At 43.4% G+C, this 27836-nt stretch overlaps 1 protein-coding gene and 1 pseudogene across 1 annotated transcript in view; one reads left to right on the plus strand and one right to left on the minus strand.

Moving 5' to 3' along the window:
* The window catches only part of LOC141126425 (vomeronasal type-2 receptor 26-like), a 163989-nt gene that overhangs the window by 22048 nt on the left and 114105 nt on the right, over positions 1–27836 (plus strand). The window lies entirely within an intron of this gene.
* On the minus strand, positions 8530–19706 carry LOC141124075 (forkhead box protein P1 pseudogene; annotated as a pseudogene).

Genomic DNA, 27836 nt, shown 5'->3' on the forward strand with positions numbered 1-27836 from the left:
TTACCAGGTTTATGAAAACACAGACCTTTTTTTTTTTGCCCAATTGTTTTTGTATTGTAAAGGTTGTAATACACATCTGCACAATTTTACCCAAGCTCTGTCCTGATCCATTTATGTTCCTCCTTTCCAGCCACATACAAAGTGCTTTGTTTACACACAAAGGCTTAGAAATGGTATTTTGTGCTGCCCAGGTCTTCAACTACTGCGCTACATGTAGATAATGACCTGCTTCTGCTATTGGCTGATTTACAATGATGTAGTAAAGGGAAAAAAAAAACATAAACACTTAATCATGTCAAAAATCTCCTTTTCATACTGGTGCCTTTTATGGCCAAATTGCCATCTTACCTTGTACTGGCCTTATATTTTATATATATATATATATATATATATATATATATATATATATATATATATATATATATATATATATATATAAATATATATATATATATACATACATATACAGTAAATATATATATATCTAAGGCCTTTTTATACATAACATGGACAGTGCTCTTCAACCTATATTTCCTGCCAAGGCCTTGTAACCAAGCACAGGGAATCCTAGAAGAGGAAATATCCACGCCATGTACATGTAGATCATCTCAGTTTTTTCTTACATTTACAAGTGTGTTTCAGTACTGGTCATAATATATTCTCCCAGATCTGTAGTACCCAATAATGGAGAAAGTGGAGAACTGCATTATGCCTTGTGCTGTTGTTAATGTGTATTGTGACCAGTTGGGTTCGCTCTGACTAACTATGCTAGTAAATACTGCTGTTCAGGAATTTGTGGCATTTTCTATGGCTTTTATTCATTCTTGTTTTTACCAAATTCTACCAACTCTATTCCCCTATAAGGGCAGTTTATGTTTTGGGAAATTTTATGATGGAATGCTAAATATATTATTATTTTTTTTACTTAGATTTTTTTTTGAGTATCTGAAAGAAATGTGATTGTAACTTAAGCAAACTACAATGCATGACAGAAAATGTTTGAAAAGTTAAAAGACATTCGGCATCATATAATAAAAACAACTATTAACATTAATCACAAAGTACAGAAAACAGTAGGCCTGAGGACTGAGGTCAGAACTTAAATTGGTGTAGTACAATAAAAATAAAAGCAATACATTAAGAAGTTTGGGATAATTACTATGCCTCTCCCTCTGCCCCATACATATATAAAAAGGTCACCCCTCCCATCCCCTATGGAAGCAAAATAATTGATTTAAAGGCAATGATAATCAGAACTACATGCAGTACTGTGCAAATACATTGTCCATTGGAATCCTTAAAATCTGGGCAAAGGGTATGACCTGCAGATTAGACGCACATGCTTATATCGATGTCCTTAGTGTCCGTTTTGGCAGAACAACAATCCAAAAAGTCTGCTGTATGTGAAGTGAAATCAGTTTAGCAAATTTACAAAACACTGATGTTGACTGTGAGAGAGGAAGTTGCAAGTACCACACAAGTTGATCCAATGCACAGAGTACAAATTCCTTTTTTTTCAACAAAAAGTAGAAAGATCAAAAAAACTCCCAAATGGGAAACTTGAGGGCACCAATGCCCCGTACACACGGTCGGATTTTCCGATGGAAAATGTCCGATCGGAGCGTGTTGTTGGAAATTCCGACCGTGTGTGGGCTCCATTGGACATTTTCCATTGGATTTTCTGACACACAAAGTTTGAGAGCTTGCTATAAAATTTTCCGACAACAAAATCCGATCGCGTCAATTCCGACCGTGTGTGGCCTGTTCCGACGCACAAAGTGCCACGCATGCTCAGAAGAAATTCCAAGACGGAACAGCTTGGTCTGGTAAACTTAGCGTTCGCAATGGATACAGCACTTTCGTCACGCTGCAATGTTAAAAATGGTTTAATACAGCGCAATCTCTTCTTCTTTATAATATGAGAAGAATTAAGTTGTTTTGCTGCTCATATTCACACAGACTTCTCACAAACTTCTTTCTTTACTATTTATCGGGATTCCCTCAATATATTTTGATTTGTCACATCTGACAACCTTATTTTTGTGTTGTATTTTTTTTTTTTTTTGTTTTAAGGCAGATTATTTTTTTTTGGTTTGTATTTTTTTCAAGGCTGATCTTTGTTTTATTTTATTTTTAGTTTTACTCCAGAATATTTTTGTATGTGTTTTGTGTGTCAAGTTACCACAACACCATTGATATCTTGTATTATTTAATCTCAAGGAGATGGCTTGGTGTTGGTGTCTCTTGTTAATTTCACATTGTACTTTAGAAATGTACCTGAATCCTCACCAACAAACTGTCCTTTTTGAAGTTAAAAACACATAGGCGAGTATAATTGAAACAAAAATTCCTTTATTAAGGGCTCAGAACCAAACAAAGAGGGAGGCAACGCTGGAGAAACAGCAGAAATTGGCGAAGCCTTGGACCCCCAGGGCAGACATCAATTCTTTAACATCAAAATTGGTGGCCTGAGGAGTGCATATCTAAGGGAGTGCAGTCTGGTCCAGAAGTCCCCCAGATCCAGAAAGCAGCAGATGACATCTGTGTCCTCAGGCTGTGGTACTACAAGAGCCTGCATCTTTTGCCAGACCAGACTGGATCCAGGGTCATCACTTTCTGGTCTTCTTTCCACGCTTCCTTCCTGGCTGTGGCTCTGCTGTTGGAGATGAGGCTGGAGGAGGAGTAGGACCTGGAGGTGGAGGGGGACTAGTAGGACCTGGAGGAGGAGGAGGAGTAGTAGGACCTGGAGGAGGAGGAGGACCATGTGTGATGTCACAAATGTGGGTAGCAGATGTTATTTGGCCCCTTAACCCCTTATTGAGAGCTTCCAACATTAAGGACTCACACATGAGTTGTTGGCCCTCCTCCACCTGCTGCATTTTGCAGGCAATTATTCCAGCAAAGTCCCCCTCCACAGTGTGGGGGGCTGTCAGGGCCTCTGTAGCCTTCCAAAAGAGGCCTATGGCAGCCTCCTCCAGGGTACTCCTCTTCCTGCCACTTTCTCTTTGCAGGTGGATGGGAGGGACCTGGATATCAGGCAGCCTGCTCGGCCCGGCCACCTCCTGGCTGAGACTTCCCTGTGTATGAAAAAGAGACATGGTTTTAGTTTTTGCATCATCAATCACAATCATAAATTAGTACTCCAAACTAACATCTAGTTAACATCATTGATGGGACAACCAGAAATATTTAGAGGAATGCTATACCTGGCTCAAGCTGGGCTCCTTCACATGTTGCTGCTTGGAAGGCCCAGGTTGGGCTTCAGAAGCCTCAGCTGGGGTGGAAGGAAGCATGGAAGGAAGACAGGAGAGTGATGACCTGGGTTCAGTCTGACCTGCCAGAAAATGCAGCCTGTCATAGTACCACATCCTGGGGACATAGATGTCATCTGCAGCTCCGGATCTCTGGGAATCCTGGACCTTCTTGTGCTCCCTTAGATAAGTGCTCCTCAGGCCACCAATTAGGATCTTCAAATAGGTCATGTCTGCCGTGGGGATCACCGTCTTCACAAATTCCAGCAATTGATCCAGTGCTGCCTTCCTCTTTGTTTGGTTCTTATAATGTGGGTGGTTTATCTCCCAAAGACAAGGCAGCTCCCTGAACATATCTATGAAAATTGCCATAAAGTCGTTATTTTTCAAGATATCCATTTTCACTGCAAGACACAACACAAGACAAACCCTAATGTCAGGCAAAACTCTCCTAATCTAGTTACAATATAGGCCTCAATCTAGAAGCAGTATAGGCCCAAGTTTGGCTCTTACCTTCGTTATCACGATTGGTGCCTCCGATACTCCTTCCTCCGCTCACAGATCGTACGTACTACGCACGCATGTTACGCTTTATACACACTGCGCATGCGTGTAACTTCGCCCGCCCCTGACGTTTTTTCTAGTCTAATCCCTGCCCCTTTTTGTTCAGCGCAGTGGGTGAAGAGCACATGGCGGGGTCAGAGCAGGTGCGTTCTAATTATAGCAACGCGGAGGAGGAGGAGGAAAGCCCGGATCCGGAAATGTCCCGATCCAGAAGGAGACGATTTAAGGCCTCAAATATGTCCTTTGGTGAGATGTTGGAGATGGTCGACATCCTGAAGAAGGCCGACGGAAAGTATGGACCTTACCCCAACCCCAATATCAGAAAGGCCAAGATCATGGCGAAAGTGGTCAAAAGTCTGCCCCGGAATTTCGGGGTACGACGATCGAAAGATCAGCTCAGGAAGCGGTAGTCAGACCTGAAATTAAGAGAGCCCTAGCAGTACAGAAAGATCCGGAGAGTTCTGCAAAAAAGTAAGTAGTTGTGCTGTGTTCCTATTCTTTTTGTCTTTATTACGTTCGTGCTGCTCCATGTGCTTTTCTTAAGTGTTGTACAGTTTAAAATGGCAACTTTCATGTTCATTGGCACATTATTCGTTCGTATCAAACATTTTTCTTTCGGCCTATAAAACACCATTGTTTTGGCCTTATGCATTTGCCCACATTTTTTAGGGCCTACTTGTATGAAAAATATTTGGTTGTGTAGATGGGTTTGTGACTAGAATGAAATGCAAACTAGATTCTGTGTAAGGAGAGGACACTCATCAGCTGTTTTCACATCTGGACGCTGGAGCACTAGTGTGGGACACAAGAACACCATTTTTATTAGGGAGGCCACACAGGTGCTCCAGTGGATACTATAGTGGGGTCTCCATCTGTGAAGCTTGTACAAAACAGGTAAAGTATTGAAGCTTGACAAAGGACACTAAAAATTCTACATCTTGGAACTCTGCAAAAATAGACAATTGTACCCCACTTCCAAGCAATGTTTCATCTTTATAGTTCTGCCATCAAATATCTGTGTGATAAGTATACCATTTCTGTTTTACATAGGGGAGAAAAGACTCGGAGGACACCCCTCATCCGAAGAGACCACAGACCCCCCCACCTCAGGAAGAAGGGGAAATCAACCCAGAACAAGCAGAACAGGAGGAGGAAGACGTGGTGGAAATAGGCACCACAATAGGTGAGTGTCTGCGACCACAGACTCAGGTAAGAGATGGATGCTGGCATATTTATAATACCTGTTTTTTTTTTTTTTGGTTTCTCTCTTTTTAGGTGATCGTGATGTTGTGGATCCAGGGCATTTCACCTCGGAAAGTGCACAGATCCTGATCGGGGAGATCATGGGGTGTAATGTTGCATTGGAAAACCTCAAGAAAAACATCAATGAGGTCATTCAAAAAAATAATAACATCATTGATGTTTTGGGGAGAGTTTAAAACCCCTCCAAATCCCCTTGTTTTTTTGTGTGCTACAATGTTAAAAATTTTTTAGCGATTTTTAGAAAAGCCAAATTTTGAGGATGCACACAGTGTGTCAATATGTGCTATCTGCCATCACAAGAGATCAATGGACGCGTTTTGGGGGTGCAACCCCTTCCTCAATAATAAAGTAGCTGAGAGGAAGTTGTTGCTCCCCCAAAACACGTCCCTTGATCCCCCGTGATGGCAGCTAGCACATGTTGACATTCGTAAATTGGTGTGCATCTTCAAAATTTGGCTTTTCCTGGGGTGACTTCACCCCATCTGAATGCAATATCAAACACAGTTCCTAAATACTCATGTCTGATATTGCCTTCAAGTTTTACCTAATGTGAACTTTGTAAGTTCAAGATTTGTGTCTTTCTTGTTGTTTTGAAACATGCCTGTTTTATCTTAAATGGACATTTCTATTTTTGATAATGCCACCCCAAAATTGTTATACAACAAACATGTTGGTTTGTTTTAAAAACCTTTTCTAAATGCACATGTGATTGTGCAGGTATTAAAAAGATTGTTAATCAAGAATGTGTGGATTATTGTCTCAGCGCTACAACACTTTTGTGGTGATGTAATTGCTGCTTTCTGTGACAATGGGTGTTATTTCCTAAGGGCAAATCCACTTTGCACTACAAGTGCAGTTTCAGTGCATTTTTAAGTGCACTTGTAGTGCAAAGTGTATTTTCCTTTAGTAAATAACACCCAACAGTGCTTTGTATAAGGTTACACAATCACGCCATTTTCAGGACTCACCACATTTCAGTCAGGGTCAGCTAAAACAAACACAAGCAGTAAATGTCACCAAAGAATTGCCTAATTTTTTTTTTATTTGATCAAGGTTTCACAAATTGTCTGGCATATTGATGACCCCCTACCTGCAAAGAACTCAAGGTATCTTAGCCGGACATCACGGGCACTCAGGGATGGCAAGCCAGGATGGCCACTTTCAAGCGCCATCAGGGTTGTTTCATTTATAATTCCGGCCTCAGGCCCAACTGAGCCAGCATAGTACAGCATACAGGAACTCATAATTAGCCGACACCACCGCCAACATCACAATACTATTGAACCCTTTATAATTAAAATAGTATGACCCCGAGTTGGGTGGTGGGACGATGTGGACGTGTTTCCCATCAATTGCCCCTCCGCAGTTAGGAAAGTCCCACCGCTGGGCAAAGTGGGAGGCCACAGTCTGCCATTCCTGTGACGTGGACACGCGTGCACATTAAAACATGGAAAGCAGATTAGACACAAACATTCTTGGCCAACATCAAGATAACATTTATTAATGGGAATTTTTAAATACCAAAGCATAAGGTACACCTATCAGATTCCCCCTCCCCCACCCCCTCTCATGGGCCATTTCTAACATTATAGGGGGGTGAGCTCTTGGACAGGTAACCCTCTCCACTTCATTGAGAGATGAATGCCTAAATAATGGGTATTACTTTGAACAGCCCCTCCTTAGTTACACTATTGGCAGCCCACTGGACAGGTAAGAAGTGTCATAATACAAAGATATAAATACACATTGTACACATTTGAGCACATTTGGACATTCTGCTATTACCTATCAAGATAATAATAGGATACAAAAACTTTAAACAGTACCATTTGAATGTATACAGGCAGGCCCTTGCACTACATGCTTTGGGGAATTCATCCATAAATCTGACCACAAAAGAGATGGGTATAGTGTCTATGGGTTTGGCAAAGTCAGCAGATAGATGATTGAGGATAGAGAATTGTTATCAGCTGACTTAGCAGTTGGGGGGAGGGAGGGTTAAAAATGATTTGGGGACCCACAAAAAAAAAGCCTCTGGCACTCTGCCTGAATTTAAAGCACCAATCACATTTTAAAACATTTTAGGGGTGTTTGGGGTAAAGCACTACTATGGAGCTGACTAAATACATTGTTAAGTGACTGCATGAGGTGAATATAGGGCCTGTAGACCATGCTGGGGAGATAAGTGAAGGCAAATATGTAAGAAGGAGCAAAATAATTATTACACAAAAATCCAGCATGCATGAGGACAAAGGGGACATTCACAGCATATTCCAATCATGGTAATTAGGGAATGAGGAAAGAAATACAATATATTATCAAACATTAAATACAATAAAATGTGATATTAAAGGATAAAAATCTTACCTTCATATACTCCTTCTGCAGGACCTGGATGATGGCAGAACAGGTCTCTGGGATAATGATTCCCAGAGCCTGGGGGGAGATGCCTGTTGAGAACTTCAAGTCCTGCAGGCTTCTCCCCGCGCCAAGTACCGCAGGGTGGGGATGAGCCTCTGCTCCGGAGTGATGGCTTGCCTCATGCAGGTATCCTGCCTGCTAATATAGGGGGTCAGCAAAGCCAACAAACGGTGAAATACGGGGTCCGTCATCAGGAGAAAGTTCCTGAAATCATCAGGATTATTCTCACGGATCTCACGGAGCAAAGGAATATGACAGAACTGGTCACGCTGAAGCAACCAATTCTTGGTCCATGAACTCCTCCCCACCCTGTTCATGGACTGGACTTGTGTCAAGGTCAGGACCCCAACACCAAGCCCCCGCACAGCACGAACTCTATGAGGAGTACGTATACACAACATGGCTAAAAAACGGTAGGCTGCTCAGAACGAAGTAACAGAATGCACTGAACAACAGCAAGGCCTGTGAAGAGCGACCTGAAAAACAATAACGAACAAACAAGAACACAATGACAAGTCACGCGTAGCTTGCTTGCACGCACTGAAGAGCAGATACAAACCCACAAGCACAAACTGAACCGCAGAAAACTATCTGAAAGCCACGAGTCTGAAAAAGCACGAATCGTCTCTCACCAAACTTTTACTAACACGAGATTAGCAAAAGGAGCCCAAAGGGTGCCACGCTTGGTTCTGAAATGGCCTTTTCTAGTCTCGTCGTACGTGGTTGACGTCACCGCGTTCTTGGCGATCGGAAATTCCGACAACTTTGTGCGACCGTGTGTACCCAAAACAAGTTTGAGCCAACATCCGTCGGAAAAAATCCTAGGATTTTGTTGTCGGAATGTCCGATCAATGTCTGACCGTGTGTATGGGGCATAAGAGTTAACACATGTCAAAGGTTTCAGATTAGGCTGGGAAATCTCCAGTTTGTACAATAATGGAGATGTAACCCAAACCTTGAACTGTCTTCATTCTCAGGATTATAAAATAACGATGAGTTATTTTTTTTACTCCATGTCCTCATTTACTGGTTAATCTTCAAAATCTCTGTCAGAGTCAAAGTCAGGACTGTGGTTAGCTGTTGTTACTAGCGATAGTGGCCCTTCATTCTCGTTGGGATTCAGTGGTTCTTCTTTAAAATGTACGTGGTACATTGCTTGCATAAGGGAACGTCCCGGGCTGCTGTCACTGCCATTGCTGTTGCCATGCTCAATTACACCATTGAGCTCTTCCAGCATAGCATTGGCTAAACTGGTCAAAACTGGGTTTCCCATGGAAGCTGTAGTGTACAGAGGTATACTGTTCTCAGCCATTGAAACCTGCAAAGCAACATTAAGAGGTGTGCAGTAGGCATGACTTGTCTGAATGTTTTTGATAAGCGAAGGACTACCACTGACCTTTTGTGGCCTCCTTTTTCGGAATTCTATTTCATCCACTGTCCATACTGCCCCTTTTACATTTTCTACTGCCCCTTTTACATTTTCTACTCGCACAAAACACTTGTGTAGACTAAGATTATGGTGCACTGCATTCTTCCACGTTGCTGAATTGCGCCAGAAGTAGGCAAACATTCATGTAAACCAGTTGTAGATTTAATTTAGTGTTAGTTGTTTTTCAGGGGTTTCAAGGATAGCCTGCCTAATTAAGGATGCGTAGGTAAAAGGTGGCCTAACTTCTGCATTTTTGTAAACTCTTGGTTCTGTGCAATGTCAGAAGAGATGGGGACATTATATTTATCAGAGTACCATCTCCGCATGGGTCCCACATTGTGGATGCTGGTGGTTGTAATAACAGAAGGTCCCTGGGAGTGAGGAGTAAGTGGTGTGGTTGGGGTGGTGGGAGTATGAGGTAAACTTTGAGGGGATGGTTCTGATGCAGTCTTTGATAGGGTGACACTGGATACCAGGTTCAGAGGTTGAGGGCTTGCTTTGGGTTCTATTGACTTCACATGTAAATGCGTCATCATGGCTTGGAGGCGTTCTTTGTCTTTGGAAAGCTGTAACTCTAATTGCTGTACAACTTGCATCTGAACTCGACATTGAGCCGCGCTCCTGTCATCCAATGCATGCTCATTGTTGAGATGTTTAAGGAACGATGGGAAATCATCACACACAGCCTCGCAGCCCAGCCACTTACATACACTGTGCCCATATAAAGGCTGCTTCTGCATGTAGTCCTTGTGGGAGCTCTCTCTATTTGGAGTGAGAACTGAGGCCTGGCCATTTTTTGATGCCTGTTGAGGAGAAAGGAGATCTTGGGGGGCTGCCACCGAAGAAACACATGTCATGGACAGGTCCAACGTGCAGTGATTATTACAGCCACCATCTACCGCCGTGTGCGAGCTCGTCACTTCTTTCCAGAGCTGATGCAGCTCTGCTGGAATCATGCCTTGGGTGAGAGATTGCAGTGGAAGGGCGGGCTGCCCCGGCTAGATTGAAAGGAGACCTTGATGTTGCAGTGACAGAAGGTGCTGCTGTTGCAGCTGCTGCATTTGTAGGAGCTGTTGCTAAAAAGCCAACCGCTGCATAGCCACTTGCTGCTGCTGCTCTTTTGGCTGTTTTCCTGCATGTTGTTGTTGTAATAGCTGAAGCTGCAGCTGTTCCTGTTGTTTCTTGTAAAACTCCCAAAGCTGCTGCTGCTGGAGCATGAGGGCTTGCTGTTGCTGAAGTAAGACCTGTAGCTGTTGAGGCGTTAGCACTTGCTGCTGGTGAATTTGTTGCATTTGCTGAGGAGTGATTGGGGTGTCATCATAGCCACTGAGACAGGAACCTTTTTATCTGTCTCATCTCTCTCCTCTGTAGCCAGCCCCTCTCTATTGGCAGTGGTATCCTGTAGGAGTAGTTGCTTGTCATTCCTCTTGTGGGTCTTTACTCCACTGACTTGCTGCTGGTGTATTAATAGCTGTCGTGCAACTTGAAAAGCCTGAATTTGGCTCGATATCAGTCTCTTGGAATCCCCTGTACAGCAGAGCTCAAACTGGTGTTGCTGAAGATGTGCGGGGTCTACGACACCTATTTCCAGAGAAGGCGTCTCGCCGTTAGAGCGCTTCTTGCGTAACGTGCACTCCAATACTATATATACTCGAGTATAAGCTGACCCGAATATAAGCCGAGGCACCTAATTTTACCACAAAAAACTGGGAAAACTTATTGACTCAAGTGTAAGCCTAAGGTGAGAAATGTGCAGCTACTGTAAGTGGAAAAGAGGGTCAACAATGCCCATTTGCAGCCTCACTAAGCCCATTTGCAGCCATAGGTCCACCAAACTTCAAACTCAGTAGTTAAGAGTTCCTAGATCCCCCCTAGCTGCAGCTAAAATTTGGGGTCTCTGGACCCAAAGAGTCCCGAAATGACATTGCGGCAGATGGACACAGTTGACTGATTTTGGGGCCTCGTATCTCAGGGATACTTGGTGGTAGGAACCCCAAATTTGGTTTGCAAACCCAGCACTACAACATATCCAAAGCTGGGGTTCCTAGCACCAAGTGGCCCAGAGATACGGGGCCCCAAACTTGGTTCAGAAAATGTCAAGCACTTCTGCAGCAGAGAATGACATTTTCCGAACCGACTTTGGGGTATTTCATGAATCTGTGCTCAAAAAGTTGTCAGGGTCATTGTCCTATTGCTGCATTGAGATTAGGTGACGATTCACTCATAAACTGTAGATATTTAGTAGTAGCCCTGGAGGGTTTTACCCACTTCCTGACCAGGCCATTTTTTGCAATACGGCACTGCGTCACTTTAACTGACAATTGCGCGGTCGTGCGATGCTGTACCCAAAAAAAATTGATGTTTTTTTCCCCACAAATAGAACTTTCTTTTGGTGGTATTTGATCACCTCTGTGGTTTTTATTTTTTATTGCGCTATAAACAAAAAAAGCACGACAATTTTGAAAAAAAAACAAAAAAACAATATTTTTTACTTTCTGCAATAATACATATAAAAAAAAGTAAAGAAACTTTTTCATCAATTTAGGTCAATATGTATTCTGTGACATATTTTTGGTAAAAAAATCCCAACAAGTGTATATTGGTTGGTTTGAGCAAAAGTTATCACGTCTACAAAATAGGGGATTGATCTAGGGACTTTTATATATTTTTTTCATTGTTTTAACTGGTAATGGCAGTGATCTCCGTTTTTTAGCGGGACTGTGGCATTGCGGCGGACACGGACAAATCTGATACTAAGTGACACTTTTTGGGGACAGGTGACACCAATACAGTGATCAGTGCTAAAAAAAATGCACTGTCACTGTATAAATGACACTGGCAGGGAAGGAGTTAACTACAGGGGCGATCAAGGGAATAAATGTGTTCCCTGGGAGGTGTTTCTAAAGCCTCGTACACACGCTTAGATTTTTGGACAACCGAACGTCCGTATTTTGTGGCATGCTAGTCTCATGTCGAAAGTGAAGAAGTTACTGACAATACGGACATTTTTCATACGACAGAATACAACGTCAGAAGTGATGTAATGTGTTGAATAGTTTTGTATGTATTCTTTCATTTCTGAGCATGCGTAGTCTTGCTCTTACGATTTTTTCAAATAAAAATCAGACGTTAAAAAAATGAATAAAAACCAAGCACTGATGTGGATAGATATGTGTGATATAAATAAATTGTGCTTAGAAATATATATATACCAATATAGTTAGTGCTATGATAAAATCAGTAAATTAAAGCTGCTATCAATATAGGGTGATCAGATAACCAAACAAATAGTACTAAGTATAAAATTGATGCGCTTTAAATAAATAGTGCACAATATGCTGCTGTGACTAAGCTTAAATCCAGGAATAAAAAATGCATACATGTGAATAAAATAGATAAATAATTATGGCGCTAATACATGTGTTAAAATTGCCAAAATAAATCTTCAAATTGGTGATGTGACGGTGAATATAAATAAAATAATAATGACACTCTGAGTACAATGTCCAGGCAGAGATAAATAGTGGGGGAAAGTAAAAATAATTAAACAGTAACTTCCCTTAATCCAGATTGATTGACTCACTGGGTTAGATTGTTTGTATCAGGATATTTAGTTTTTCTTGCATCCCACTTTAGCCATAATACTGCTGGTGATTTGGCTCTCAGGATAAAGGTTTTATGCAAAGCAAGCAAAGAAAAAATAGATCATTGTGCAGTGAACTTAATAGATAGTGCACAAGCAAAACAGGGACAAGAGATACACTCACAAACTCCCGGTCTATTAGAAGCATTCAAATATGCAGATTGCAGTCAGCCGCTGTGGACGAGGTTTCCCATAGAGAAACAGCTGCTGTTAACCTTCAGGTTTATTGCGGCACTGAATGTCCTAAGCTCCTCCCATGCGTTGCATCACTGACACGTGACTTTTTCAATGATCCTGTGATCAAGTGCCGAGATTTTACTTGGTATCAGCCACATACTGGGGGAGGGATAAGACCTGTCGAGGTCCGTACACACGATACAAAAATCTGAAAAATTTGTACGACGAGCTGTCTGCCGATTTTCGGATCGTTAGTACGGTGCTTTCGACAGCCGATGTTGCTTTTTTGTCAGACAAAAGCTGGATGTGCAGACTATAAATTTTTTGTTGGATGTGAACTCAACGTCTGATATTCGTTTCATTAGTATGGTCTTCATGTGAAAAAAAATCGAGCAAGACTACGCATGCTCACAAACGAAAGAATGCATATGAAAACTAGTGAACGCATGACCTCACTTCTGATGTTGTATTCTGTTGTACGAAAATTTTCATATTGTGAGTAACCTCTTCACTTTCCACATGAGACTAGCATGCCAGAAAAAATGGACGTTCGGTCGTCCGAAAATCTGATCGCGTGTACGTTACTTAAGTGTTTCTGAACTGCAGCAGAGAAAAAAATCAAGTCTCCTGTCCTGTCAGACACAGCTGTGTGGCAGAGCTGTGTAAATATCAGAATTGCATGGACATAAATGCACATTTTTTGGCTGGTAAAAATACTCCCATGTATGCTTTTCATTTGTGTGTTTTATTATTTGCCTGGAGTTCAACTTTAACACTTTATTTTCAGTTTTTGCACACGTGCAAAAAAATGCACATTTTAGACTTGAAAATTACTTTAACCTCTCCGAACATTCTATAGTATGTTTCTGTAAGCAGAGAACCTATAGAAAAAAATGATGATCATTGTAAATCTTTATGGTGCACCATATTTCTGCAACTTTGTATCAAACCTGTATTCTTTTTTTCCAAGTAAATTTTTATTGAAGATTTACATTTTACAGTAAAATGCATTGCTAAGGCAGCATGTGATATGAATGGTACAATATAGAATATACACTTACAAGGTAAGTATTATAAATGACTCATAGTGAAAACGTGTACCTTAAAAACATAATAGCAATGTAATCAATTGCTGAATAAAACAAGCTTATACTCAGAGTGTATGTAATAGAGTCAAGTGCAGTAATAAGGGTGAGCAACCCAGTGTATTGATAGTAGAGGTGTGGTAAGAAGGAAGGGGAGTGGAGAAAGCATTATAGTACGTATGGTATTGTCGGAGTTATGTTACATGTGTGTATGCAGTTTTCTCAGTTTTTCTCTATTTTTTGTGCATACCAACTCTTCAAAGGTTGCCAGAGTTTTTGAGATTTTGTCTGTGAGTTATTTCTCCTTGAGTGTATGGTCTCATATGTACTGTGTGCGTGGACCAAAGTGATCACATCCATTAAGGATGGTGCGTTTGATGTTTTCCAGGATCTGGTGATGAGCAATCTAGTGGCAAGAAGTATATGTGTGAGAATTGTTTTAAATGATGGTGGTATGTTTTCCGATATCATATTGAGGATAGCTAGTTGTGGTGTGAGAGAGATGTTGTAGTGTCCTATTTCTTGGATGAGAAGTTCTACTTCTTTCCACAATTTTGTCAGCACTGGGCACGACCACATAATGTGGATTACGGTCCCTGTTTGGTTACAATTTCTGCAGCAAAGGGAGGAGGTGGTGGGTTGGAATTTAGCCAATCTGTGAGGTGTCAGGTACCATCTAAGTGTTATTTTGTTTGTTAATTCCCATAAAGAGGTGCAGCATGTGGCTTTATATATTGATCTGAGTGCCTGTTGCCTTTGTCATTCGGAGAATTGTGTTTTAATGTCCGTTTCCCAATCTGCAAAAAATGGTTTAGATTTATAGAACACTAGTTTTTCTTGAAGTGTATTCTAGATAATAGAGACACCTTTTGTGTCTGTCTCTTGTGAGAAATAGAAGTTCCATATTTTGGTAGGTAGTGATCCCTCCATTTGTTTGTGAGCATTGAGGCACATTTGAATGTGGTGATAGGTGAGATAGTCTGATGTTGGCGCATTGTAGGTTGTTTGGATTGCAGGGAAAGGTTTATGTATTATTTCATTTCTGAGTACTGAGTAGTTTGTGCTATCTGTGTTACCCAATTGGGTATGGTCAGATCTGGTGATAGAATCCGGAGAGTATGTAGGGGTATCTGTATGCGTGGAGTGGGGAGTGATGTCCACTTGGTGTTAAGCAATATTTTCCAAGCTTTGACTGCAGCTCGTATAGTCGGAGAGTATAGGTGGAGATGGGAGACTATATACTGGAAGTACTAAACAACTAATTTTTCAGGTTTGGCCCTGGAGTTGCAGTGTTCTCAATGTTCCCCCATAACGTGGTTTGTTGAGTATACATCCATTCCTTTAATTGAGATAAAATGGTGGCTAGATAGTAGTCTTTAATGTCGGTGAGTCCCATTCCCCCTGTTGACTTGTGTTTGATGAGTTTAGTTGACTGCTTCTTGTTTTTTTACCCTGCCATATATAGTGCAGGATTATGGTTTGGAGGGATTTAAGATATGTGTTGCTTAGAGGTATGGGTAGGGCTCGGAATGTGTATAGTATTTTAGGGAGTACTAGCATTTTGAAGGCAGCTAATCTGCCTGACCATGAGAGCTCATGCTTGGATAGTTTGGTCGTTTCTGTGATTAACATTTGTTTGGTTTCTACATAGTTGTTGTGAAAAAGACCTTTTACTGATTTTGTGAGTGTGATGCCTAGGTATGATATACTTGTTTCTGCTCATGGATGTGAATAGGTGTTGCGTAATAAATTACTAGATATTGCATCTAATCCTAGATCAAGAATGTAAGATTTACCTTCGTTGACTTTATAGTATGAAATATAGCTGAATCTGTGTAATACTTTTTGGATTGAAGCCAGGGAAGACACAGGGTTGGTAATCATCATAATTCCATCATCTGCAAATAGACTAATTTTGTGTTCAATTTTTACAATTTTGAATCCTTCAATGTATTTATTCATTCTGATATGTTCCGCCAGTGGTTCCTTTAAAAGATTGAAAATAAGGGATGATAATGGGCATCCCTGGCGGGTCCCATTGGTAATTAGAAAGGGTTTAGAAACCATTTCTTCTGTATACACTTGGGCTGAGGGAAATGAGTATAGGGCCATTATCGCTGAGAGAATATGACCCTGGAAACCAAATTTATGAAGTGTTGCTTTCAAGTAGGACCAGTGGACTCTATCGAACGCCTTCTCTGCATCCAATGAAAGGAGCAGAGAAGGCGTTCGGTGACTTTCAGCATTGTGAATGATATTTATGAGTCTGCGTGTTGCATCATAAGTTTGTCTCCCTTTTGTAAATCCAGATTGGTCTGTATTTATTAACGTGGGCATAATGTTTACCAACCTGGACGCTATTAGTTTCGCATATATCTTGGTATCCATGTTTAGGAGTGAAATCGGTCTGAAGTTTTGAGGTACTGTGGGTTCTTTCCCTGGCTTCAGTAGCGTAATTATCAAAGCATTAAGCATTTCATTGGGGAGAGAAGAGGAGGAGGCAACGTCCTTGCACATTAGTGTTAGATATGGTGCTAGGGTAGTGCGGAACTGCTTGTAATATTCTCTTGTGAGGCCATCTGGTCCAGGTGATTTGTTGGGTGGTAGTGTGGAAGTAATATTTAGGATTTCCAGAGAAGTGAATGGTTTGTTTAGTTCTGTTAGATGTTGCTGAGATAGAGTAGGAAGATTAATTTCATTTAGGAAAGAGTCAATCTCTTCTCTAGATGGTTGGGTGGTATTGATATCATCTTTCAGGTTATATAGGGATTGGTAGTGATGGCTAAATGCATCTGCAATGGTTTGAGGGTCCATGAGTTTTTGGTTTGTTGCGGGGTGAAAGAGATGTGGGATTTTAGTTTTAATATGTTGACCTTTGATTTTAAGTGCTAATGTTTTCCCCGCTTTGTTTCCTGTGGTGTAGTGATTAGCTTTATATCTTATTTGGGTGTTGTTATAAGAGTCTAAGAGTATGTTTCTTAGTTCTTGTCTGAGAAGAGTCAGTTTGTCTTTTAATTTAGGATCAGGATTGGTCTGGTTTTGTTCATCTAGCTTTTTAATAGTGGATGTGATGTTGTCTAGACATTGTGATCTCCTCCTCTTTTCTCTAGCAGTTAGTTGGATGATAATCCCTCTAATGAATGCTTTGTGGGCATTCCAGAGGGTAATATTGTCGGATACTGATCCGGCGTTTATATAAAAAAATTCCTCAAGATGTCTACGAATGAAATCTGAATGTTCAGGGGAGTGAATAATTGCTGCATTGGCTCTCCAAATCTTAGTGCATGTATGAAGTGGACTGTCTGTCACCTCAATTGATACTGGTGCGTGGTCCGACCAAGTGATTGTTCCTATGGAGGAGTTTGAAATTTTGGTCAGAGTCCATTTGTCCACAAGGAAATAGTCAATTCGGGTATATGAGTTGTGTCTATGAGAGAAAAAAGATTAATCCCATTCGGAGGTATGGTGGCATCTCCATACATTGTAAAGATCATTGATCCTTATAAAGGAGCCCATGGGTGACGTCAGTCTAGATTTACGGGATGACGTGTCAATTTCGTTGTCTGGTACTATATTGAAATCGCCACAAATGATGAGGCTTCCTTGACGAAAGTTGATAAGTTTCTTCATTAATTTAGTTAGGAATCCGAGCTGTCTCGTGTTGGGTGTATACACATTGACAATAGTATATCTGGTTTTGTCTAGGGTACAGTCTAGGACCAGGTAGCGGCCTTCTTTGTCAGTTATGCTATCGTGTAGCGTAAAGGTGAGGGAGTTTCTGAATGCGATCATAACTCCATTACGTTTAGTGGGACCTGATGCTTGGAAAATGTGGGTAAATTGATGATTAGTGCATTTAGGTTCTGCTGATATTTTAAAGTGTGTTTCTTGTAGACAGAGGACATCACAGTTGGATTCTTTGGCTGTGCGCCACATAGATGCTCTTTTAGCAGGATGGTTAAGGCCCCTGACGTTGAGGGTCAGGAATTTAGGCATTCTGCTTGGTTTGTGGCAGTGTGTGATAAAAAATGGTGGTACTCACAATCAGGTGTATCCGATGCCATGTTCAATATTATTCAATATGCGAATGCTCCGGTTTCGTTGTAGTCAGGCCTTCTTTGTCAGTTATGCTATCGTGTAGCGTAAAGGTGAGGGAGTTTCTGAATGCGATCATAACTCTATTACGTTTAGTGGGACCTGATGCTTGGAAAATGTGGGTAAATTGATGATTAGTGCATTTAGGTTCTGCTGATATTTTAAAGTGTGTTTCTTGTAGACAGAGGACATCACAGTTGGATTCTTTGGCTGTGCGCCACATAGATGTTCTTTTAGCAGGATGGTTAAGGCCCCTGACGTTGAGGGTCAGGAATTTAGGCATTCTGCTTGGTTTGTGGCAGTGTGTGATAAAAAATGGTGGTACTCACAATCAGGTGTATCCGATGCCATGTTCAATATTATTCAATATGCGAATGCTCCGGTTTCGTTGTAGTCAGGTGCTCTCAGGGTAAAATGAGGAAAAAAGGGTTGAAATAAAAGAAAAGTTAATAGGTTGCAGTATAATACAAACAGTCGGTTGTAGATCAATAACTGTGGGCAGCCAATCACAACTAGGCTGCAATAAGGATTTGCGGGATGAAAGTTTGTGGTGCAATATTCAATGAGCAAGGCATCCGATCGGACTAGGTGTTATATGGGTTTCAATGTGTTAACCGCCATGTAGGAACATGTTAAGGTTTCCCATCTGTGGGATTGTCAGGTGCGTTGCGGGCAGTCCCCTTTTGATTGGAGATCGTTGTTTCAGGTGACTCAGGGATAATTCCCCAGAGATGAAGGAGTTTGATTCCTTCCTGAACCGTGGAGATGCTGTGTCTGACTCCATTTTTGGTAACCAAAATTTTTGTGGGGAATCCCCATTGATATGGGATTTTATGGTTATTAAGCGATTTTGTGATGGTATTCAGCTGTCTGCGCAGCTGTCTGGTGTATTGTGAAAGGTCAGCAAACAGTTGCAGGTGACTGTATGGTGCCGGGAGTTTCCCTAGATGCCTGGATTTGAACAAGAGTTGATCTTTGGCATGGAAAAAAATGGATCCTCATAAGGACATCTCTGGGTATATCCGCGGGGAGGTGTGGAGGTTTGGGAATGCGATGTATGCGGTCAATAATGGTTTCCACCGGTGCCAGATCTGGTAGAATGGTAGAAATCAATTTTCTGGCATACGCATTTAAATCTTGCGGCATGATATTTTCAGGTATGCCTCTAATTTTTACGTTATTTCGTCGGGACCTGTCTTCGTGTCCACCATTTTGACTTTCATCCACTGTTGCTCTTCATGTGTGTGGTCCTGCGCCTCCACCAGCTCGTTAACCGTTTCAGCCACATTACCTATACGGTTTTCAATCTGGTGCACTTTCTGACCCACATGCTGCATATGAGAGAAGAATTTTGTGAACATGGATGCTATGTCATTTTGAAGTGAATTCTGCAGAGTGATGAGCATCTCCTTCATTGTGGTGTCTAATACTGGCTGGTTAGTAGTGGGGAATGCTGCTATGGCAGATTGCTGTGCTGAGGTGAGGGAAGATACAGGACTCACCTCCGTATTGGCATCTGTAGAATCCAGTCGCATCCTCGATTTTGCAGGACTGTTGCCGGCTGATGTTGAGGAATAAGGTGGATTGGAGTCAGAGGGTTGATGCTGTGGAGAAATTTCTGAATCCTCGGCGTCAGGGAGGTCAGTATAGGCCGAGGCCTTTCTGTGTACAGGGCTGCGGGCGCCATCTTGGATTTCTGTATCTGACGGCAGGGTAAAGAAATCAGTCAGTTTCTTCGGCGGCCTGTATTCTTTTCTTTTGCGGGTCTGATACGACATAGCTGTGTTCTTTGGTGATATTTCTGTGTGCTTGTCTGCCGATGAGAGGTGCCTGGGTGGTGGTTATGGAGTTAGATGGTCCGATCGGTGCAGGAGCTGAGGAGCGTCCATCTTGCTCGGCGGTTAGCCACGCCCCCTCAAACCTATATTCTCAACAAATAATACACTTAAAAGAAAAGCATGGGAATTAAAAAAATAAACTTAAATATTCACCAAGGTGAATGACGCATCTGTCCCACGGTGCCTCCAAGACCAAGAAACGGGCGAAGACCACTGATCACTCAGTTCTCGGCATATTGAGGACTGAAGATGCAGTGGTCTGTCAAGGAAACGTAAAGGCTAAGTTCATCTCTTTTTTTTTTTGAAATTCCAGCTCCCCTATGTACCAATATAGCATTAATGTACTTCTTTTGCAGAAATAAAACACCTTTCCATTAATTCTACACATGCTTACCTCACTTTCTTCATGGCTGTTTCAAAACACTTTTTCCATGACTTCTGCCTTACTTCCTGGACAGACTACAGGTCACGACACAGGAAGGAGTTGACCAGCTGACCTCATTAGCACACACCCTGCATCATCTACCCTCCTACCTACCCTCCCACTTCCAGGTGCACGTTTTTTAAATGAAATGCAATTAATCAGTAATTACCTTTCACATTAAATACAGAGGCAGCATTTTTTTTTCCTTCCTTAACTTTCATCTTACATTAAACTTTCATTTAGATTTACCAGAACTATGGATTAGGAATACCCACCTATCTATCCATTCACTCTGTATCCAATCAGACAGGCCCTTGCACTACAGAGTTGATGGTAGATCTAAAGGAGATTATACATTCAGATTGTATAGTGTATGTTGAGCTTTACAGAACCCAGGACACACTTCTTCTGTTTTCAATACTAAAGCTCTGCTCCACATAGGCTGTTATCTCATCTCTCAATTCCTGCACAATTCAAAATATCAAATGAATGATCTATGCAAGATGAAAGTTAAGGTAGGAAAAAAATAGATGCCTGTGTATTTAGTAGAGAAGGATGATCACTAGGGATGAGCTTTGTGTTCGAGTCGAACCCATGTTCGACTCGAACATTGTCTGTTCGCCCGTTCGGCGAATTGCGAACAATATGGGCCGTTCGCGCCAAATTCGTGTGGCGTGTCACGGCCCATAATTCACTGCGGCATCGCAGTGCATTGCTTGCTGATGATTGGCCAAGCATGCACTATGACCCGCATGCTTGGCCAATCACAGCGCCGCGTTAACAGAGAGCCGTAATTGGCCAAAGCCAAGGAGGCTTTGGCCAATTATGGCTCAGGGGATTTAGTACACGCCCCACACTATATAAGGCCGCCTGCACGGCGGCCCTGTGCAGTGTGTTCCGGTGTGCTGAGAAATAGAGAGAGAGAGACAGTGTCATTTCATTTGAGTTAGCTAGATTAGGCAGGACAGTCAGTCAGTTAGCTGCACTTAAAGTGTATTGTCTATATATATGCATCCCAGGTGTTGCATATATATATATATACACTGTATTCAGTTTAGCTAGATCCGTTCCTGTTATCTTCTAGACTATTTACATTTAGTGCAGTGCGTCCTGCTCACAGTGTTCAGCTAGATCCGTTCCTGTTATCTTCTTACTGACAGGCAGGCTTGTCTTGTTACAGTATTTTGAAGAAAATTACTGGTGTTCTTTTGATCCTATTAGTACCACAGTCAGGCAGCTAGACTATTTACATTTAGTGCAGTGCGTCCTGCTCACAGTGTTCAGCTAGATCCGTTCCTGTTCTCTTCTTACTGACAGGCAGGCTTGTCTTGTTACAGTATATAAAGCTACCTGAAGAAAATTACTGGTGTTCTTTTGATCCTATTAGTACCACAGTCAGGCAGCTAGACTATTTACATTTAGTGCAGAGCGTCCTGCTCACAGTGTTCTGCTAAACCTACAAGTTAGTGGGGTGCGTCCTGCTCACAGTGTTCAGCTAGATCCGTTTCTGTTATCTTCTTACTGACAGGCAGGCTTGTCTTGTTACAGTAAATACAGCTACCTGAAGAAAATTGCTTGTGTTCTTTTGATCCTATTAGTACCACAGCCAGGCAGCTAGACTATTTACAGTTAGTGCAGTGCGTCCTGCTCACAGTGTTCTGCTAAACCTACAAGTTAGTGGGGTGCGTCCTGCTCACAGTGTTCAGCTAAACCTACAAGTTAGTGGGGTGCGTCCACCTCACAGTGTTCAGCTAAACCTACAAGCTAGTGGGGTGCGTCCTGCTCACAGTGTTCAGCTAGATCCGTTCCTGTTATCTTCTTACTGACAGGCAGGCTTGTCTTGTTACAGTATTTTGAAGAAAATTACTGGTGTTCTTTTGATCCTATTAGTACCACAGTCAGGCAGCTAGACTATTTACATTTAGTGCAGTGCGTCCTGCTCACGGTGTTCAGCTAGATCCGTTCCTGTTCTCTTCTTACTGACAGGCAGGCTTGTCTTGTTACAGTATATAAAGCTACCTGAAGAAAATTACTGGTGTTCTTTTGATCCTATTAGTACCACAGTCAGGCAGCTAGACTATTTACATTTAGTGCAGAGCGTCCTGCTCACAGTGTTCTGCTAAACCTACAAGTTAGTGGGGTGCGTCCTGCTCACAGTGTTCAGCTAGATCCGTTTCTGTTATCTTCTTACTGACAGGCAGGCTTGTCTTGTTACAGTAAATACAGCTACCTGAAGAAAATTGCTAGTGTTCTTTTGATCCTATTAGTACCACAGTCAGGCAGCTAGACTATTTACAGTTAGTGCAGTGCATCCTGCTCACAGTGTTCTGCTAAACCTACAAGTTAGTGGGGTGCGTCCTGCTCACAGTGTTCAGCTAAACCTACAAGTTAGTGGGGTGCATCCACCTCACAGTGTTCAGCTAAACCTACAAGCTAGTGGGGTGCGTCCTGCTCACAGTGTTCAGCTAGATCCGTTTCTGTTATCTTCTTACTGACAGGCAGGCTTGTCTTGTTACAGTAAATACAGCTACCTGAAGAAAATTGCTGGTGTTCTTTTGATCCTATTAGTACCACAGTCAGGCAGCTAGACTATTTACAGTTAGTGCAGTGCGTCCTGCTCACAGTGTTCAGCTAAACCTACAAGTTAGTGGGGTGCGTCCACCTCACAGTGTTCAGCTAAAGCTACCTGTAGAAGGTTGGTGGTGTTCTCATACTACAGGCAGGCAGTTGATTTTGCTAGCTGCAGTATCAGTACATATATATATATATATATATATATATATCCCAGCTTAGTGCAGCTACAGGCCATTAGTATGTCTGGAAGGCCAAGAAGGAGAGGCAGACAGTCACAAGCCAATAAGAGAGGGCAAGCAGGCTCTGTGTCTAGTGCTGGTCATGGAGACGGTGCATCCTCATCAGCACGTGGCCATGGGACACGCTTGGCCTTTTTTTCGGCAGCTGGCCATGTTGAGCCGCAACATGTGGAAGACTTGGTCGAGTGGATGACCAAGCCGTCCTCATCATCCTCATCCTCTCTCACCCATGCCCAGGGTACTTTGTCTGGCAAAGCAGTGGCCTCTTCCCTCGGCTCAATGTCATCAGTGACTCCTTCCCACAGCCCCACCATGTCCTCCTGAGGAGTCCCTCGAACTGTTTGACCACAGTGTTGGGTACATGCTCCAGGTGGATGCCCAGCGTTTGGAAGGCTCTAATGATGATACTGAGCTCGATGAAGGCAGTAACATGAGCACAGACAGAGGGGGTGCCCAAGAAGGACAGCAATCTGGCAGTCATGCTCCCCCTGCTGCAGCATACTGCCAGGTTTGCTCCAGTGATGAGGAGGGAGGGGATGATGAGGTCACTGACTCAGCGTGGGTGCCTGATAGGAGAGAGGAGAAGGAGGAGGAGGAGGCGGCACATCACCAACGAGGCAGGATGCCCTCCAGGGGCCAGCCTAAGGGCAGCACATTGACTGCATCACACCCCAAAGCTCCACATGTGCAGGGCGCTGCAGTCTCTGTGCGTTATTCAAAAAGTTCTTTGGTGTGGGCCTTTTTTGAGACGAGTGCATCAGATCGCACCGCTGTTATTTGCAACATATGTCTCAAGCATATCTCGCGTGGCCAAAACATCTCCCGCTTGGGTACCACATGCTTGACCAGACATATGTTGACCTGCCATGCAGTTCGTTGGCAAGCGTATCTAAAAGACCCACACCAAAGAACAAAGAGGACCTCTCCTTGCTCCTCATCAGCTGAGATTTCCAACCCCACTAGACCTTCAGTCCTCTCTGAGACCTGCACTGAGAGGAATGAAGGTGTAGAATTAGGTGTGTCACAGCCAAGTACTTGTGGGCAATCTGATTTTGGTACACCGACGTCAGATTGTACCAGGCAAATTTCCCTGCCCCAGCTGCTGCACCGCCGAAAGAAGTTTGCTCCCAGCCATCCACATGCCCAGCGGTTGAATGCTAGCTTGGCAAAATTGCTAGCACTTCAACTGCTGCCTTTTCAGTTGGTAGACTCTGCCCCCTTCCGTGAGTTTGTGGAATGTGCGGTTCCTCAGTGGCAGGTACCCAAACGCCACTTTTTCTCACGGAAGGCGATTCCGGCTCTCTACCAGCATGTGGAAGGCAATGTCCATGCCTCGCTGGACAGGGCGGTCAGCGGTAAGGTGCATATTACCGCTGACTCATGGTCCAGCAGGCATGGACAGGGACGTTACCTAAGTTTCACGGCGCATTTGGTGACTCTGCTGGCAGCTGGGAAGGATGCAGGACAAGGTGCAGTAGTGTTGGAGGTTGTTCTGCCACCCCGCCTCCAAAATGCTAATGATTGTGACACACCTCTCTCCTCCACCCCCTCCTCTTCCTCCATGGCCTCTTCCTCGGAACCAGCGGTGCTCCGTAGTCGTTCAAGGGGCTACGCAAGTACGCAGGCCAAAAGATGCCATGCGGTGCTTGAGCTGGTGTGCTTGGGGGACAGGAGCCACACTGGGGCAGAGGTTCTGTCAGCTCTGCAGGGGCAGGTTCAGAGGTGGTTGACGCCACGCCAACTTAAGGCAGGAATGGTGGTTTGCGACAATGACACCAACCTCCTCTCTGCCCTCCGACAGGGACAAATGACCCATGTGCCCTGTTTGGCTCACGTCCTTAACTTGGTGGTGCAGCGGTTCTTGGGCAGGTACCCGGGCTTACAGGATGTCCTGAGGCAGGCCAGGAAAGTCTGTGTGCATTTCCGCCGGTCATATAATGCCAGTGCTCGGCTGACGGACCTCCAAAAGGAGTTTAACCTGCCCAAGAACCGCCTAATCTGTGACATGCCCACCAGGTGGAACTCAACGTTGGCCATGCTGCAGCGGCTGCACACGCAGCAGAGGGCCATCAATGAGTACCTGTGCGACTATGGCACCAGGACAGGGTCAGGGGAGCTTGTTTTTTTTTCCCCACGCCAGTGGGCCATGATCAGGGATGCATGCACTGTCCTGTCACCATTTGAGGAGGCCACGAGGATGGTGAGCAGTGACAGTGCATGCATCAGTGACACTGTCCCCCTTGTCCACCTGTTGGAGCACATGCTGCATGGAATAATGGACAGGGCACTTGAGGCAGAACAGAGGCAGGAAGAGGAGGACTTCCTTAGCTCTCAAGGCCCCCTTTATCCAGACAGTGTTCCTGCGTGCCCGCCGATCACACAGGAAGAGGATGAGGAGGCGGAGGAGGAGGAGGAGGAAGATTGTGTCAGTATGGAGGTGGAGCCTGGCACTCAGCATCAGCAGCAGTCTTTAAGGGATCAGTCCCAAGAAACACATGGACTTGTACGTGGCTGGGAGGAGGTGGCTGCGGACCATGTTGTCCTTAGTGACCCAGAGGACTCCGGACCGAATGCCTCAGCAAACCTACGCTGCATGGCCTCCCTGATCCTGCAAAGCCTGCGTAAGGATCCTCGTATTCGTGGTATCAAGGAGAAGGACCAATACTGGCTGGCAACCCTCCTTGATCCATGTTACAAGGGTAAGGTTGCGGACCTTATCTTGCCATCGCAGAGGGAGCAGAGGATGAAACATCTTCGGGAGGCCTTGCAGAAAGGTCTGTGCAACGCGTTTCCAGAGACTGGGAGGTTACAAACTCCTGTTTCTGGACAACGTGTTGCTGAGGCTTCGGTCAGTCAAAGAAGGAGCGGTGGAGAAGGTGGCCATCTGACCGATGCGTTCAGACAATTTTTTGGTCCGCAGCCCCAAGGTATGATCGGTTCCAGCAACCGTGAGCGTCTGTTTTACATGGTGCAGGAATACCTAGGGGCAAAATCAGACTTGGACACCTTTCCCACCGAAAATCCTCTGGGTTACTGGGTCTTGAGGATGGATCACTGGCCAGAGCTTGCACAGTATGCAATTGAGCTACTGGCCTGTCCTGCATCCAGCGTTCTTTCGGAACGCACATTCAGTGCTGCTGGAGGCGTGGTAACCGATCACAGGGTGCGTCTGTCCACTGACTCGGTCGATCGACTGACCTTCATAAAAATGAATCAGTCTTGGATCACCACCAGCTACCAAGCACCTGATGCTGATGTAACCGAATAATTTTTTTTTGAAATCTCAGATCCCTTCAAAGACTGCCTATGCTGATGCTGAGTGACTATCCCTGAGTAATTATCCTCTTCCTCCTCAATCATCACGCTGATAGCTTGTAAGAACATTTTTGGTTCTGGGCGCCACCACCAGTGCCTAAGGCACAATTTTTCAGCCCCTGTTTAACAGGGGCGTGTAATTACAATTTTTGATGTAATACTTTGCAGCAGGACTCGTTCCTTCGTTCCAACTAGAGTGTCTGTGAGGGGTTGCAGTGTTATGGCACCAGCACCAGTGCCTAAGGCCCATTTTTTCTGCCCCTGTTTAACAGGGGCGTGTAATTACAATTTTTGATGCAATACTTTGCAGCAGAGCTCGTTCCTGCGTTCCAACTAGAGTGTCTGTGAGGGGTTGCAGTGTTGTGGCACCAGCACCAGTGCCTAAGGCCCAATTTTTCAGCCCTTGTTTAACAGGGGCGTGTAATTACAATTTTTGATGCAATACTTTGCAGCAGGGCTCGTTCCTGCGTTCCAACTAGAGTGTCTGTGAGGGGTTGCAGTGTTGTGGCACCAGCACCAGTGCCTAAGGCCTAATTTTTCAGCTCCTGTTCAACAGGGGCATGTAATTACAATTCTTGATCTAATATTTCACAGCAGGGCCCTGTGAGGGCTTACAGTGTTGTGGCCACAGCAACACCTAAGGCCCAAATTTCTGCTGAGTATATAGGGCAGGACCCTACTTTCAAACAACTAACTTACAAACGACTCCTACTTGCAAACGGAAGGAGACAACAGGAAGTGAGATGAAATCTACCCCTAGGAAGGGAAATTCTCTCCTGTAAGAGTTAATATGGGAAAAACATTTCTCCTTTCCACTGATGCTTTCCAATCCATTGGGACAAAAAGTGAGGTGAAATCTTCTAAAGAGGAGAAAAGACAGCAAAACAAATGTCACAGGGGTGATAACCCTTCCCTATGTTTTCCAAAAAGCTTAAAAAAGATTTTTTTGGCTTGAGCTAAACACGTTAAAAATGTACCCGTTCAAAATTACAAAGAGATTCTACTTAACAACAAACCTACAGTCCCTGTCTTGTTTGCACTGCCTGTATACTGCTGTTCAGAGTATATAGGGCCTGGTGGCCCCACACCTTTCCTTATTTTAATTTGGGTGTGGGGTTCCCCTTAATATCCATACAAGACCCAAAGGGCCTGGTAATGGACTGGGGGGTACCCATGTCGTTTGTCTCACTGATTTTCATCCATATTGCCAGGACCCGACATTACATTAAACCCGCAAGCAGTTTTAAATGAGATTTTTTCCTTTAAAAATGACATTTGGTGCAGGGACTGTTCTAAACACGGGAAACACGCGTCACTTTACAGGCATACTATAGACACGCCTCAGGTACGATATTTAAAGGAATATTTCACTTTTTTTTTTTTTACTTTAAGCATCATTAAAATCACTGCTCCCGAAAAAACGTCCGTTTTTAAAAGTTTTTTTGCATTGATACATGTCCCCTGGGGTAGGACCTGGGTCCCCAAACCCTTTTTAGGACAATACCATGCAAATTAGTT

The sequence above is a fragment of the Aquarana catesbeiana genome, linkage group LG01, assembly GCF_042186555.1.
Source record: "Aquarana catesbeiana isolate 2022-GZ linkage group LG01, ASM4218655v1, whole genome shotgun sequence".
Lineage (NCBI taxonomy): Eukaryota > Metazoa > Chordata > Amphibia > Anura > Ranidae > Aquarana > Aquarana catesbeiana.